The sequence below is a fragment of the Dermacentor andersoni genome, chromosome 2, assembly GCF_023375885.2.
Source record: "Dermacentor andersoni chromosome 2, qqDerAnde1_hic_scaffold, whole genome shotgun sequence".
Classification (NCBI taxonomy): domain Eukaryota; kingdom Metazoa; phylum Arthropoda; class Arachnida; order Ixodida; family Ixodidae; genus Dermacentor; species Dermacentor andersoni.
Window position 1 is genome coordinate 75,604,520 of NC_092815.1, and position 11,241 is coordinate 75,615,760.

Genomic DNA, 11,241 nt, shown 5'->3' on the forward strand with positions numbered 1-11,241 from the left:
GGCCACCATGTTCAATGTATGTGCAGCATTAATCAGTTCTCTAGACCGAGTGCACTAATGTCACATGATACATTTTCAAACCTCGCATGCTTTCTTTGGGGCTGAGAAAATTAATGAAGCATGAAACTCGGCATGTTGCAGTTTTCAATTAACCATCACTGCATTTGTCCATTCTTGAAACAAATTTTATTGTACCAAATGCATACAGAATGAATTTGTGGAATATCCAAAGTACATTTTGCTTGTGTTGGTCAAGCAGCTGGCAGAAGAAAACCACAAAGTTCCAAAGCAGAAAGATAACACTTCTTTTGAAGTACACAACTGGCGAAACAGTGTTGCTAACACACGAGTGCAAAACTTGCTGCCGATTAAAAAAAAAAGGGAGCTGCTACACACCACTTCGTTCCTTGACCATTTATTTTTTCTTTTGTGGCTGATTTTTAAAAATCCTTGCTATAGCAAATGCAAGGACATCAGAAAATCAACGCACAACAGATATTGGTGCAATGGTGTAATGAAGATATAATTTTGCATGCACATTATTTAGTCTGAAATAGAAGGATACAGCACAAACGTTGCTCTTCAATCCCAATAAAAAATATGGAACTCGTGGGCTACACGAGGGCTATGGATAAATCTTGAGGGCCTCGGATTCTGTAATGTGCAGCTATACTTAAGTACACAAGCATTTTTGGATTCTGCCTCTACCTGGGTGCAGCTTTGTGACCTGGAATGAAAAGCCACAGCCATCGAGCTGCTGCAGTGGCGACATCACAGTAAAAGGTAATAGCGAAAAATTAAAACAATAATATGGCCATGCAACTTGCACATCAGATAGGTCACCTGAAGCTTCTATTTCCAATTTTTCTGGTGTTGCATAGGACAAAAATTTTGAAAAGTGATAGTGTACGATTTTCATACATTAACAATTATGCATATCTAGTTTTTTTTTTTTAACCATGCAGATATTTAGCAAAAAGTTTTGAGCACAGAGAGCCTGTCGTTCTTGCAAAGGAGTTTCTAGGTGAGGAGGACACACTTTGCTGCTAATGAGAGTTTCAGAAAATTAATTTTGAAAAATTCAGTCACTTTTTTATTAGTAACTTCGCGGCAGCCTTCTAAATGGCATATTTGGAGGCAGTCACATGTGAACGCACACCCTTTCTTTTTCGAAATCTCGAAAATTGCACTTATTTTGAAATATTCATTATCGCGCTCAATTGAGTACAATCAAAACTTGGTGCATCCTGCTCCACATCAGGCGGCAGTGCCCTGTCGAGAAGTGTGGGACAAAGCTTAAATGATAGCCTGACACGACACACTGATGCACATGCTTGCCAGGCAAAGTGTGTCGTATCAGCTGCTACAATGACTGGCCAAGATGTTGTTTCAGACTTTCTCGAGCTTGTTGTCGGGGGTGTTTCCATCTGATGAGGTAGCGGGACCTTCTTTTCTGCGCTCCCAGCACACTCGGTTCCAATATTGCCTCGATTTACCAGTGAAATTCAATGATGAATATCTTGAATTAGGTGCAACTTTCAAGATTTGTAAGAAATGAGAGTGCTATAAAATGTGACTGCCTCCAAATTTGTGGAGTTCCAAAATAGAGGAATTCCTCTGCAAGAATGCCACATTTGCTGCGCTCATAACTTTAAAACAAGAAAATCTGTATGGTAATAAAAGACACCCTGTACATATACAGTGTGCATTGGAGCATTTCATGCAACCAATATTCAAGCACCTTCTGTCTACAAAGAATTCATAAAGCAAATTTATGCTTGGAATCAGTTACGAGCACTGGAAATGCAAACACTGTGACGAACCCTGGTCACATGCCAGGCATTGTGTTGCTGCTCTCTGCATAGGGCCTATGAATAAAAACCACCTTCAACATTACACAGTAAGCTACCAATTGCTATGTGTAGGAAGACTTAGTTCTTCAAATGCAATTATGACCTAGACATTCTAAAGCTTTCCTGATAATGTACTTTTAGTGAACAAGTACCCCAAACTTGAACAACTCTGAAGCTATAATGCCATTATTATCTGAAAGATGCACTCACATTTTTTTAACGCAGTAAGGAAACATTCATAATCGACAATGCCACCATAGAAATGAGAGTCATATAATATTGCACTGCGTGCAGCAAGGATAGCACAATCTCGCACAAAAGATTAGTCTCTCCCGCAGACTTTGAGGGCTTCTTTATTATGTCTCACTTATGATGCCGTGACATGGTACGAAACCATGATGACGTAACTTATGATCATGAGTTACTCTTGAATGAAAGCTTATGCACACATGCATATTCCTGCATTGCAACTCTGGAGTGCACTTACAGTAAGGACACTGTGAAAAGAACAAAAGGCCAACAGCAAGAACCAGGCAGCGCAGTGCTGTTTGCACCTTCTCGGCTGTTGTCGGTTTAAGTCACCTTCACTGCAGGAGAGTCGTGTTATGCGGCGAAGCATATTTAGCATCATGCAGTGAAGCATATCTGAAGTTAAAGGGGACACTGTTACGGGGCCCCTGCTGGTGCTTGTGGTTACCCGACACTATCAGCTTAAGTACTCGTACTGTGACCTCTTCATGCATTTGGACAACACCAATCGCCATGTGAAAACCTCTGTTCACTACTAATCTTGCTAAGAGCCTAAATTGTTTCCAAACTACAAATTTCACCAAGTGGCAAACTTGGCAATGCTTCTGGAACCTCTTTCTAAAGTACTTTAATACTACCAGGATGCTTCAATGTCAAACTGGATTAAAAACCTGGGATGAGATTGGGCAAGCTTCTAGCTTTCTGACTGTTTGCTTCACCTTCTACATCAGTGAGTAGGCAGTGTTCAATAGGCGCTCCCACTTCACCAAGCAGACGACCGCTGATGAAAGCATGGTGAAGGCGAATAATGAGAGCGCAAGCAAACATTCAGAATGCAAGATCTCGCCCTTGGATTTAGAGAAAGGAAGGATAATTTCAACACCAAGGAACACCAACACTGGGCAACATTCATGCACCAGCTTTGTCAGTTTTTTGATGCTCCCACTACTTGTGCTGAAATCGTGAGAAAAGCCCAGAGAGAGTATACAATTCGAGAATCATGTACCTCTTACATTGTGGATGTGCTTGCACAGTGCTACCGCATGAACACCACCACGTCTCAAAATGATCGAATGAGACATATTAAAGGCACAAACACTGTTACCTTATACGTCCTTGGTATGCAGAACCCCAGCACCTCCACCACTTCTAAGGAACCGCTTTATTCTTGCCGAGCTAGAGCTATGGCGAGGAAGAAGCGACACACACTACGTACGGATGAGGAAGATGACGGAAAGTCACATTGCGCTCACAATATCGCTAACGTGGTAGTTTCCCAAAGGAAGCGGTCACACCACTGCATATAAAGTGTATGCACAGGGATTCTCATACGTCTTCCCTGTCCAAGGGACTGGTGGCAAGCACCACAAAGCAGCACTGGTCAGGTGCATTCTAATTAAATTCTTAAGAATTGAGAAAAGGCCGATTCAACACAAAGCAACGACCTGACACCCTTGCCAACAAACCTGTTGAACTGGCATTAAGTTTCAGATATTTGCGGCCACACATATGTAAACCAATGGGCAAGGTTCTGACTGGTGTTGTAGAAGTCGCGGGGCGCTTTTTTCGTTGCGACGATAGATCGGATTCATTTACAAGTAAGGCTCCAGGAGGGCACATGTAACCGGCAAACAGAGGCCTCAGGAGAGCATTAGATTATAATCAAGGAGGCGGCAGGGTACCCAAGGGGCAGCGGAGGGATCAAAACTGGAAGCAGGGCGGTCCCAAACTGGAAGCAGGTTATGTTGCCCCAACTCACGGACCACCCTGACTCCAGCCTTGTCCGCGAAAGCGGACAGCTGCTGATCTTAAAATGCGTCAGAAAATTCGGAAAGTACGACTTACACACAGCCTACAGACATCAAGATATACTACTAGCACGCGCAGGCCTCGCCGAGCCCCAACCCATGGACCAGTCCGCGTTCTAGCTCTGGTGTCCCCGTTACCGAGTTGGTGTCCTGGAGACGCCGCCAATAATATGAAATAGTGACACGTTGTTACTAGTAAAAAACACGACTTAAGCCGCTAACGCTACGTTCAGCACTGCCGCGCCCAACAACTTCTACAACGCATGTGAGAACTTCACCAAGCAATGGTTGTTCTTGGCAATACTAAGAACTTGTGAATTTTGTGTACCGCTCATGCTTAACTTTGTAGTGCACTGTGGCTTAGTGAAGCACTACGATTGCGTGTAGCATACGTACACATCTTACCTGATAGACGGTGAACGGGGTCTTGTACAAATATCCGCTGAAGAAGAAAAGACTACACCTTCACATGTGTTAAAACACATGCCAAACTTGAAAAAACAGACGTACAATGAACCTCCACACGTTAAAATAGCAAAAGCATCACTTAATAGTCGAAAACTATTGAAAACTTTGCAAGCGCCATGGCAAGCGCAAATCCGCCATTGCTGCTGATATTGATGTTGATCAGGCTGTCCCCTTGCGATCGAGTCGGCAAGCGCGTGGAAGCGCGTTTCTTTTTTCTATGGAACCGCAATTGGCGCAATGTAGCCAAAATAAACAAATAAAACTGTGAATCAACTCCAAATACACACACGCAAAAGAAAAATCGTCGGGATTCTCTATAACGACGTTTCCAACCCCTTGACCGATATTTCATACAGCTCGTTGCATTAATTAAAATACCTGCAGTGCATTGTTTTCATAACGCGCAAAAAAAATTCTGCACTTAAGCTTACCCGCACAAACACGCGGCGCAAATTCGTAGAACGCCACCAGTGCAGCCCCCACCCGCCAAGAAAATATATGACTAGTCAATAATAATAGCATATAATTATAACGTGAGCGTCGGCGCAATCAATGGAGAATTCAATTTTATTTGTTATAGAAAATCAAATGCAATGCAGTAAACAATGGATAGAATTAGGCATATAGCTTCCTGGAGTCTAAAAAAAATCTGCCTTGAAACTTGACGTGCTGACACGGCAAATTGTGGGTATACGATTGAAAATAATTGCTATAGTGTGTTCGTGTATGAGTAAGCTTCTCAAAAGGAGTTTCAAGTGTTTCCATGGTATGGCAAGCTTATATCTTGATTCATCAAGTTTTTTTTATTCATGTTGTTCAATTATGTTTAAAAAGCGAATTGTAAATCCCAATGGTTTTGTTTTTTACCAGGGGAACACAGAGTTGAGCCACTGTTTTGAAACAAACTTTTATTTAAAGGTAGTTACAAGTAACACCGACACCCTCGCTCATGACAAAACAACTTTCACTCGCTGTGTCCAGACACTTGGTTCAAGGTGCATGTAATGCTTCATCTCCAAGCTTCGCGTGGTTTCTTAAAGGCATTGTGAAATCTACACGGTGTTTTTATTTTACACCTCCTCATCTCATAGCACAAGATCTGAAATGCGTGAACAAGAAGAATCAGGCCAGCACATATTCACAGAAATGAACTCTTCACAGTGCAGTTGACAAGTGCAAAAATTACAGCAGAAACTGCCAGTCACATGATATGAGCACAACATAACTGTTCTTTTTGCGGGAAAGCCTCAATCCCATGCCGACATTAACCTATATGGTGGTCATCACTGGCAATGTTTGAAAGATTTTCATAAAATAGAGACTGAATGTCTGGAGTATTTATCATAAGGGAAGTAGAAACTCGCACATCTTCTAAACAGCCCTTTGCAGTGCTAAATGTATGCTGGCTATTGATAGTAATAAATAGTATGACTGTTACAACTGTTAAACAAGACAAAAGCTCACAGGAATATGAAGGCTTGAAGTGATAAACAGTGTTTGGAGGGGGAATGTAGCTGGAGTGAACCTTTTGACAAAGATTTGTTTTCGTCAGTGCCGCAATTAAGTTCGGCACAGCAATCTTTATGCACGCTTAGCTCACTTTCCCACACCCTCAATGTAGGATGAAGAGGAGAATAAGAAAGTGCGTAGAATGAAGTTGAAGTGTAGAAAAGAAATGGGGAGACAGTGAAAGAGAAGGTAGGAGCACTGTTGTAGATTATTCTTCGAAGGCTACTCTTCCAAAAGAAAAAGAGAAAAATATTATATGTGTAAGGAAGCATTGCCAATTGTTATTATGCCTACTCAAGTAAGAGATGCATCATAAGGGATGCAATATAAAACTGATCTGATATGTAGAGTGGCCTAAAGCTTTCTGCATAGTCTTTACAATCATTATGACACTGTCTGCTGCAGCCAAGTATGCAGAAGATTTAATTGAGTGCTCATGACCAGAGCAACTTATCCAGACTGCACACAATACCACTGCATATGCCCTCTATTTTGGTAATCTGAAAAATAAAAGTTTATTCAAATGGGCAATAAGAACATCACATGGAACACAAAATCTAGATCGAATTATGAGGCATGCCACAGTGCGGGACTCAGTAATATTTTTGACCACCTCGGGTTTTGTGATGTGCACTTAAATTCAACTACACACTTTTTTTTTTTCATTTCACCACCACTGAAATGCAGCCACCTTTGCTGGGATTGAACCCGCAAGCTCGTGCTCAACAGTGCAACATCATAACTACTGCTCTACTGAGTGTTTACACAAATTTATAAGTAGCAAAACACATTGGAGGCTTTTGCACACTGAAACACTACACACCATCCAATGCACTTCCTTACATCTATGTACAGACATACTTACCAGCGGCTCATATGACAAGCATGGAGGCGTGCTCTAACACACTACCATCCAACAGCTGCCACATACCAGAGATGACCACTGGGTCTGTACCTATCTTCACAGAACACTTACCAGCAGCTCATACAACAAGCATGGAGGCATCTCTCGTGCTCTAACACACATACCATCCAGCTGTGACATATGGCTGCACACCACAGACAAAAACAGACGGGCTAATCATCAGAGACCACATGTCATGATTTGTTAACATGCGAGCCCTCAACCTGCTTCAATAAGGCATGACAGCACAGCACTACTGCACCACTTCTCTCTTCCTAACTGCACTGGAGGCTTGTTACCAGTAATCGTGCCCTGCTGACATGGTTATCTCTTGTTTCTATGTTGCTGTCCCTAAGCTGTTATTTAAGGACTTCCTTTTGAACTTCAGTGGGCCTTGAAAGGCTAGATGATGGCTGCGACAATCTAGGGTTTTTTGTAGAGTGAAATCTTAACAGGTGCACAACTTTTTTGTTGGCTGGTTCATTTGAATGGTCTGGCATCTTTCTTTTTGGGTCACTTTCACTTTCAACAAGCATGAAAACTGGCTCAAACAAATTGTTTGCCTTCTCAGCCACACCCTCAGAGACTTCACCATCTGATATTGCCTGTCTGACTGAGTCCATTTTTGCTCTTAAGAGTGCTGAGCTTTACACTGCTTTGGCTGCTTCCAGCTTTGTTATACTCTGTACAATGTGCAATGCCCGACTTGCCTCACATGCTTCTTCGGGTGAGCTCTCATGGGCCTTGTTGCTGCTAGTTGGATTAGCGATGACCACACAGTGAATGTGCTTGCACACTGTAAAGTGTATAAGATGGTCATAGCAAGTGCACATGTAAGTATGCACACACACTGCACATTCCTTACACCTCAAAGGACAGCAAGCACCATCTCCCACTTTTGACACTTTATATGAGAGCCCTTTAATAGACTGAGATGGCACAGTCTATATGCCATCTTCATTTAATTTGGCACAGCCATCTTCATTTAATTTGGCTCAAGCTGCCATTTCACTGCCAGACCTGTGGTTCTTCTGAATTCTGCTCAGCTTCTTACCCTTTGCCCCTTTCATCATCTGGATAGCCCTTTTCATTAAAAAATGATTTGTCAAGTCCATGAGGGCAGAAATAAGTTTGTCACCATGCTTATTCTGTTTTCTCTCCAGCATAGTATGCTTTAACGTCCTGCGCTTGCTCTCAAGGTGCATGTTAGTGTTGACAGCTGCTCTAGTCCTAAAGCAATAGGCCCACTCTTGCGGCCTAACTGCATAGTGGTCATTGAAGTACTTCAGGAAGTCCCTCAGTTTTTCTCCCTCACTAGAAAGGAATTGCTTAAAATAATCTTCAAATGCCTTTTCCGCGAGGAACTCTAAGAGTAGCCACACACTATGGTAAACATGTGGCCTTAGCTGTTTCTCTACACACTCGAGTATCTTCTTATGCCAATTGTTATCCACATGCCAGGCACTGAGAAGTTTCTGTTTTGCGGCACCCATGACCATGGACCATGCTTTGTAGAATTGCGACGCATCATCAGATATCAATGTCTTAGCAGCCACTTTTTTGGCCATGGCCAACTCCAGATATTTGAAGAATGCTGTCAAAGTTTGCTCGTTCATCCGGTTGCAGATGAAATAAGCTATAGCTACACCTGATCCTATTTTATCTAGCACCAGAAGAGTGGTCAGCTCAAACTGGTACTCTGTAGTTCCATGTGTGGAGTCAAGACATACAGTACCTGCAGGGCCCAATTTTTCTAGTAGCTCCTTCTGAGACTGTCATCAGAACAAGAGCAAAGTCTGCTGAAGGAAATGTACCACTTGGGTCCACTGCACCTTGTGCCTTGTACAGGCGGACAAGTGTTTCACCTTTTTCTTTCATCACAAGCACCCACATGTCTACACTGATAGCGTCATTAGTGTGACAATGTTCAGGAGCAGCAATGTTAAACTGCTGTTTCATGTTATGCAGGGTTGAGCACTCTGCCAAGTGCACGGGCCTCAGCTTGGATGCCACAGATGTTCTTACTCGCTTTAGAATGGTTTTCATGGGCATACCCCTTTCTAGGTTCTCTGCTACGCTGGCCTTTTCCTTGTCACTCATTCTCAAGTGCTGAATTTCTGGTTTATGACCGTAATGGTTTCTTTGATACCTGACTTTTATGGTGGTGCCTTCAGGTGTCGGACGGTAATTGTGACGGTAATAAATGAAAGACATATCTTACCAGACCTACAGCTCCCCTGACTTTTCTCCCGACGGTCACTATGACCTTCCTTTTTCCTTGCCTCGCCTGATCTATTACAGTAATAGTGGATCCTTGTTTCTCCACTGGCCAGCTTTTTGGGGTCCCTGGGCAAAATGAACCAGCAGTTTTGGCTACCCTATTCTTTTGCTTTCCATTCATGAAATTCTGTAATAAAAGCACAAAATAGCATTAGATAGTGACAAGTACTATTGGGAGAGAGATGCAAACAAAAATAATCACTCTAAAGGCTTTGGACACGGGCTAATGTAGCATTTATTTTACTCCCTCACCTTCAACTCGACTGTGTCATGAGGTCACCCTTGATATTGCTCAAATTTATGTTAAAATTGAATTTCAAATGCAATGCGCCATAACTTCAAAAAATTTATCATATTAGTTTTGTTTTAATAAGAAACAAATATGAAACTTAAGCATGATCTATGCTCACTCCTTCCTCAATATTGAATCAGACTGTACATTCATAGCAATGCTGTTACGATAAGACAAAGACGAACTGAGAGCACATGGTGCAAGCTACGCCCCAGAACAGTGTGAATCCCTTCTCTCAGTTTCTTCTTGAAAAGCTCCTTCTTTTCAAGAAGAGCTTGATTTTTTACTGTAGATAGGGGCTTGGCAAGGGAGTGTTCCATCGTCACGCGGTTATGATCTGGCTTGGGCATGCGCCTGGTTCGAAGAGGCAGCATTATGTGTGATTTCAATAAACTAGTTGCTAGTCTGCGTTCGTCCTGTCTTCTTCTACGTTGGTGTGTTTTCTCAAGCGCAGTTTAAGTTCACAAGAAGATGTCTTACCAAGTAGCCTCCTAACACACTCTTCTTAAAGAAAAAAGGATTGCGCGTGCGTCAAATTTCGCTCTACTTTACGAAATCTACAACCAGAGTCCTTCTATTGAGGGACTGTGGTACTACTAAAGAATTTTCCCAAAGTACGCCGGGAAACCAAGCCGCTGACAGCCGCAATTGCAAGTGTGGTCGTGGACCTACGTCGGCCTGCATTCGGACCTATTGCGGCCTGCACTGAGGCGAAGACTACACCACGCACGCAAGTAGCGCAGAGCAACGTCAGAACGCAGAGCAAATCCCTCCTCTCGTTTAAGTAAAAAAAAAAAAAAGGGGGGGGGGGTTGCGCGAGCGTCACATTTCGCTCTATTCTATGAAATGTACTGCTAAAGAGTTTGCCCACAATACGCTGGGAAACCATCCCGGCGACATCCGCAAATTCATGTATGGTACCGGTTCTGCGTCTCTGCCGCATTGAAACGTGCACTGAGGCGAAGACTAGGCCACGCACGTATGTGGCACAGAGCAACGTCAGAACGCAGAACAGCTTACTCCTGTCGCTTAAAAAAATAAGAAGATGTACAAACGTCAAATTTCACTCCACTTGGTGTGCAGGAAAGCAGACAATGCCAAACGTACGTCATGTAGCGCATCGCTGGGAGCGCGCACACATGACTATGGATAAACAAACAAATTATATTTAACGAGGATACAAACTTCAAAATACCCCAAGGAAATAAATTAGGCACCTGCGCAAAAGCTGCTCTTCGCGAAACAGATAGAGAAAAAGAAAACAAAGGCCCGCAAAGCATAAACAACTGCCTTTTTGGAGACACACTGCGCAACAAGAAATTAAAAAAAGTCCAAGATATAATATTGCGTTTAAACGTCATTTGCTCACGATGACTGAGAATAAACTTAATAAAACTGTTCCTCACCCTTATTGTTCCGGAACACCGGGTGCACGTAATCAGCCTCGAAGTTGTGCGCAGCGATCTGGTGCACCGAATACTTCTCCATTGTAGGCAGGGAAGTGCCACATACGTCGCATTTCATCAATTTCTTGACATCCACGGCCATTTTGTGAACGTTCCTGATGTGTTGCAGCATGTTCTTCCTCTGTATGAATAGTTTGCTGCAGAATTCGCAGCGACGATCGTCATCGCCGATGGCAGCTCGATCACAGACGTGCGCCATTCCGACATTGCACGCACTAGGGTTGTTGCATAATCCGGCAGCAATACAGGGAAGAAACCTCCCCAATCACGTGACACACTAGGTATTCAGTGGCCCCATAGGGACAGTTGGAAAACAACTTAGGGAACTAACATCCGGGAACGCAGGGTCACGTGGATGCTGCCTTCTATTGTTCACCGGCCTCAGCCGGCCTGCGGGGAAACGCATGTGTCT

General features: G+C 43.1%; 1 long non-coding RNA gene across 4 annotated transcripts; it reads right to left on the minus strand.

The window, feature by feature from the left end:
* Nucleotides 1-163: 163 nt before the first annotated feature.
* LOC129382489 (uncharacterized) lies at nt 164-11,059 on the minus strand. 4 transcript variants are annotated; one of them, XR_008610577.2, is made up of 5 exons: nt 10,770-11,059; nt 7,502-9,198; nt 4,316-5,477; nt 3,208-3,284; nt 164-727 (listed from the first exon to the last, which is right to left on the minus strand). It is a non-coding gene; the product is annotated as an uncharacterized lncRNA (long non-coding RNA). The 4 variants fall into 4 exon arrangements; XR_011892774.1 differs by having other exon boundaries at nt 164-2,440; XR_011892776.1 differs by lacking the exon at nt 3,208-3,284.
* Between the last annotated feature and the right edge of the window lie 182 nt (nt 11,060-11,241).